Source organism: Armigeres subalbatus, unplaced genomic scaffold (genome assembly GCF_024139115.2).
Source record: "Armigeres subalbatus isolate Guangzhou_Male unplaced genomic scaffold, GZ_Asu_2 Contig857, whole genome shotgun sequence".
Taxonomy (NCBI): domain Eukaryota; kingdom Metazoa; phylum Arthropoda; class Insecta; order Diptera; family Culicidae; genus Armigeres; species Armigeres subalbatus.
In genome coordinates, this window is record NW_026943653.1 from 860,906 (window position 1) to 866,915 (window position 6,010).

Below are 6,010 nucleotides of genomic sequence, written 5' to 3' on the forward strand. Positions count from 1 at the left end.
TTTAAGTTATATTAGTGACAAACAATACCTTCCTTGCTATAGGAAAGGTTTGATGCAAACATTTCTCAACTAAATTATTCTGTGTTGTATTTTTTTGAATAAGCAATATATATGACATCATTATAATCACTTATAACATTCATTGTAACGAACGTTTTGAATGTTTTATTGATGTTATATAAGCGGCGGCACGCATGATATGCATTCATTGACGAATATATAACAAGTTAATTATTTTATTTGATTCTTTCCGAGGGAGGTCAAAGACAAAAGAAAAAAACTATTTGCTAAAAACATTCATGTACGTATATGGAAGCAACGAACAATCAACAAGAGAGTACGGAACGGAACCATCGGCGAAGACCACTGCGACGAAAAGGGACTAGCGATTGGAAGCTCGGTTCGTGGAACTGCAAATCTCTCAACTTCATCGGGAGCGCACGCATACTCGCAGATGTGCTCAAGGATCGTGGATTGGCATCGTAGCGCTGCAGGAGGTTTGTTGGAAGGGATCAATGGTGCGAACGTTTAGAAGTAATCATACCATCTACCAGAGCTGCGGCAACACACACGAGCTGGGAACAGCTTTCATAGTGATGGGCGACATGCAAAGGAGCGGGATCGGGTGGTGGCCTATCAACGAGAGAATGTGCAGGTTGAGGATCAAAGGCCGGTTCTTCAACTTCAGCATAATCAACGTCCGTAGCCCACACTCCGGAAGCACTGATGATGATAAGGACCCATTCTACGCGCAGCTGGAACGTGAGTACGACAGCTGCCCAAGCCACGACGTCAAAATCAAGGAGATTTGAACGCTCAGGTTGGCCAAGAGGAGGAGTTTAGACCGACTATTGGAAAGTTCAGCGCTCACCGGCTGACGAACGAAAACGGCCTACGACTAATTGATTTCGCTGCCTCCAAAAATATGGCCATTCGCAGCACCTACTTCCAATACAGCCTACCGTATCGGTACACCTGGAGATCTCCACTGCAGACAGAATCACAAATCGACATTATCGACGTCAGGACATATCGTGGCGCTAACATCGACTCTGACCACTATCTGGTGATGGTTAAACTGCGCCCAAAACTATCCGTCATCAACAATGTTCGGTACGACCTAGAGCGACTGAAGCAACCTGATGTCGCCACTGCATACGCGCAGCATCTCGAGGCAGCGTTGCCGGAAGAGGGTGAGCTCGATGGGGCCCCTCTTGAGGACTGCTGGAATACAGTTAAAGCAGCCATTAACGACGCAGCGGAGAACGACGTCGGATATGTGGGACGAAGTCGACGGAACGATTGGTTCGACGAAGAGTGCAGACAGATTCTGGAGGAGAAGGACGCAGCGCGGGCGGTCGTACTGCAGCATAGTACCCGGAAGAAAGAGGAACGTTATAGACGGAAGCGGAGACAGCAGACCCGCCTTTTTCAGGGGAAGAAACGCCGCCTGGAAGAAGCGGAGTGCAAGGAGATGTGCCGTTCTCAAGAAACACGCAAGTTCTATCAGAAGTTCAACGCATCCCGCAAAGGCTTCGTGCCGCGAGCCGAAATGTGCAGCGAAAAGGATGGGAGCACCTTCACGGACGAACGCGTGGTTATCGAAAGGTGGAAGCAGCACTACGAGAAACATTTGACTGGCGCTGAGAGTACAGGCAGTGAAAGTCAAGGTAGCGGAGGAGATGACTACGTCAGTTCAGTGGACCAAGGGAGCCAACCAGCCCCACCTTGAGGGAAGTTAAAGATGCCATCCAACAGCTAAATACCAATAAAGCAGCTGGTAAGGATGGTATCGGAGCTGAGCTCATCAAGATGGGCCCGGAAAAGCTAGCCATCTGCCTGCACAAATTAAAAGTCAGAATCTGGGAAACTGAACAACTACCGGAGGAGTGGAAGGAAGCGGTTATATGCCCCATCTACAAGAAAGGCGACAAGCTGGAGTGTGAGAACTTTCGAGCGATCACCATCCTTAATGCCGCCTACAAAGTGATATCCCAGATCATCTTCCGTCGTCTGTCACCATTAGTGAATGAGTTCGTGGGAAGTTATCAAGTTATCGGCTTCGTTGACGGCCGCTCGACAACGGACCAGATCTTTACTGTACGGCAAATCCTTCAAAAATGCCGTGAATACCAGGTCCCAACGCATCATCTGTTCGTTGATTTCAAGGCGGCATACGACAGTATAGACCGCGTAGAGCTATGGAAAATTATGGACGAGAACAGCTTCCCTGGGAAGCTTACCAGACTGATCAAAGCTACGGTGGATGGTGTGCAAAACTGTGTGAAGATTTCGGGCGAACACTCCAGTTCGTTCGAATCGCGCCGGGGACTAAGACAAGGTGATGGACTTTCGTGCCTGTTGTACAACCTTGCGCTAGAAGGTGTCATGCGGAGAGCCGGGTGTAACAGCCGGGGTACGATTTTCAACAGATTCAGTCAATTTATTTGCTTCGCGGATGACATGGACATTGTCGGCCGAACATTTGCAAAGGTGGCAGAACTGTACACCCGCCTGAAATGTGAAGCAACAAAAGTTGGACTGGTGGTGAATGCCTCAAAGACAAAGTACATGCTTGTGGGCGGAACAGAGCGCGACAGGGCCCACCTGGAAAGCAGTGTTACGATAGACGGGGATACCTTCGAGGTGGTCGAGGAATTCGTCTACCTCGGACACTTGCTAATGTACAAGACGCTTATAAGACCAGTTGTCCTCTACGGACATGAAACATGTACAATGCTCGAGGAGGACTTGCAAGCACTCGTAGTATTCGAGAGACGGGTGCTTAGGACCATCTTTGGCGGTGTGCAAGAAGATGGTGTGTGGCGGCGAAGAATGAACCACGAGCTCGCCCAGCTCTACGGCGAACCCAGTATCCAGAAGGTAACTAAAGCCGGAAGGGTACGATGGGCAGGACATGTTGCAATAACGCCGGACAGCAACCTTGCAAAGATAGTGTTCGTTTCCGATGCGGCAGGTACGAGACGGCGTGGAGCGCAGCGAGCGAGGTGGGCAGATCAGGTGCAAAACGACTTGGCGAGCGTGGGGCGTATTCGAGAATGGAGAGATGCAGCCTCGAACCGTGTACTGTGGCGTCAAATTGTTGATTCAGTGTTTTGGGGTACGCGCCTTACCGTCACGGCTGCCTGATGACGATTGACGACTTGTTCTTCTCGAAGGCATCCCTTCAACATTACCCGGATTAAATGGCAACCGAACAATGCAACGATCATTGGATACTCGACATGGACAAACGGACACAATGGACTCACGACAAGATGGACTGGCAAAGACAACAATAACGAATAATGGATATCTAAAAATAGATTCTGTAAGGATTCTGTACAGTAGAATACCATAGTAGATCACGGCACAGTAGCGGTTCAGAACACCAAATAAATATATGAATAATGATTAATTATTTTTAGAGCGTCTTAGGGGAAATGCTACAAGGTTAAAAGACTATTATTCTTCCATTTACTTCCACTATTAACTTTTTTATGTATCAACAAGCAGATACGTATTTCGTTTCCTACTTGGAAACTTCTTTAGTGTTTGTTATCGATTGTGAGTCGATAACAAACACTGAAGAAGTTTCCAAGTAGGAAACGAAATACGTATCTGCTTGTTGATACATAAAAAAGTTAATAGTGGAAGTAAATGGAAGAATAATAGTCTTTTAACCTTATATGAATAAAAAAAATATTTGTAACTCCAAACTTGACAAATTACAATACAAATAATGGGCTTTGGGCTAAAACGAAGACTTGCAGCTTTGTGCAGTGAACTTAACCACATTTGCAATCGTGCAAATCCGAAAGCTCTTCGATTTGTGTCAAAATTTCAGCGCAATCCGCCCATACCGAATAGAGATATTGAATTTATTCGCGTTATGGACAATTTTTTCCCCATTGTGCGTCGGTGGGCGAGTAGTGTAAACACACGCCTCCTAATAACGACGTCCATGATTCGAAACCGGGTTACACTTTTTTCTCAAACAATCTGAAAAAATATTTCATTGGATTGTCGTATGTAATGCATTTCATTGGAGAATCATATGAAAATCTTAATCTTACGGCAAGTTTCCTCAGTGTAGGATTGCCACTTCAAAGATGGCGAGCTCGATTCTCTGTCTGGTCTAGAATGTTTTCAAATAGAATTATGTATCGATTCCTTAAGCAAATTGAATCGATTGTTTATGTCAAATAAGACACATATTCTTGAAATAGAATTCTTAAAAAAGCTATCATCTAATAAATATGGAAATACTAATAGAACACTAATAGGCAAATTTCAGTTGGAATGTAAAGCCATAGAATAAGAAAAAACCCAGATCAATCCACTTAGCGTTGGTGGTGCCTTTCTCGCGCATTAAATAAAAATAAGAAAAACACATAAGAGAGGTAGAAATAGCACTTTAGGGGGATAGACTTTACTTTTTCCATCAATTCATATGCATTTGCGGTCATTTGAATGCATTGCTGCAATCTTTGAAAAAAAAAAATTTCTTTCGTTTTTGAGTTTTTTTTTCCCAAGGCTAAAAACAATGTTTTTTCAATAACTTTGGAACGCAATGACCGATCAGGACAAATTTTCAATAGGAAACAACTAGACCGCAATCCGCGTCGACTGCAATTTGTTGCGAGCGAATCGAATAATGCTAGGTATCAAAAAGTGTGTCTCACATTTTTGTACACACACACATACAGACATCACCTCAATTCGTCAAGCTGAGTCGATTATATTACATAACACTATGGGTCTCAGAGTTAGTTAAGTTAGTATTATATAACACTATGGGTCTCAGAGTTAGTTAGGTTTAGAGTCTAGAGTTTAGTTAGAGTTTAGATTAGAGTCACTAACTTTTGACTACTTTGTATACGAGAAAGGCAAAAAGTATTAAACAAAAAAATAATCATTAGTTGCCTGTCAAGACGAGTTAAGTACTATTCCATTCAATTCCACGGTGGAGAGTGCTGAGAAAGCATCTAAACAGAAGCGAAGAGGAGATCGATACTGCGCAGTGGTTACGATAGACGTAAAGAACGCGTTCAACAGTGCCAGCTTTGAAGCCATTGCCGCTGCGCTGCATAGAATGCGGGTTCCTGAATATCTTTGCCACATCCTAAAGAGCTACTTTGAGAGCAGAGTCCTGGTGTACGAACCCGGGTAGAAACCGTTGTATTGATAACAAAACATGATAATAACTTGTTTGAAATAAGAGTAAAAATAACTAGCGGAAATAACAAAAAATTACACCGAAATATCATAAAAATATCGGGTTTTGCTATTAACAAGAACAAACTAATAGCTCAAGATATTGATTAGTTCTTATTAATGGCAAAACCTGATATTTTTATGATATTTCGATGCAATTTTTTGTTATTTTCGCTTGTTATTTTTACTCTTATTTCCAACAAGTTAATATCATGTTTTGTTATCAATATCACGTTTTACTGTTAATGAGCTATTATCGTCTACCCGGGAAGTCAAGCACGAGACACTAGTTTAGAGGCGGTCTTATGGTTGAGGTTGAAATACGTATCTGTAAAGATTACAAGGTGGTGGTAAAAAAAAATGAAATAGTACTAAACTTGTCTTATGACAGGTAAAGCCATTCCACTAATAGTAGTTTGTGCAACTAGTTGCAAAAAGATGATTCAGCATGAGTTGTACGTTTATCCAACGAGGCTTGCCGAGTTCGATAAATACTACGAGTGCTGAAAAAATCGAGTTTTGCAACGAATTGCACACGCTGGTTTTTGCAATGACGAAAAATGGGCTTAAATATGATAAATCTGTACCAAAATGGTACAATTTTATTTACTTAACATGACCATTCTTTCCAAAAAATCATGTTGTTGCAGAAAACAAACAGATTCCATGTTATCGTGTCCAATTGTGTGCTCGACGTTTTATTACTCAAACGCCAACTGTAAACCAGATTTTATGATCAGGAATTGCAAAAAAGAGCTTTATATAATTACACCAAATTTTAGATGAAAAAAGC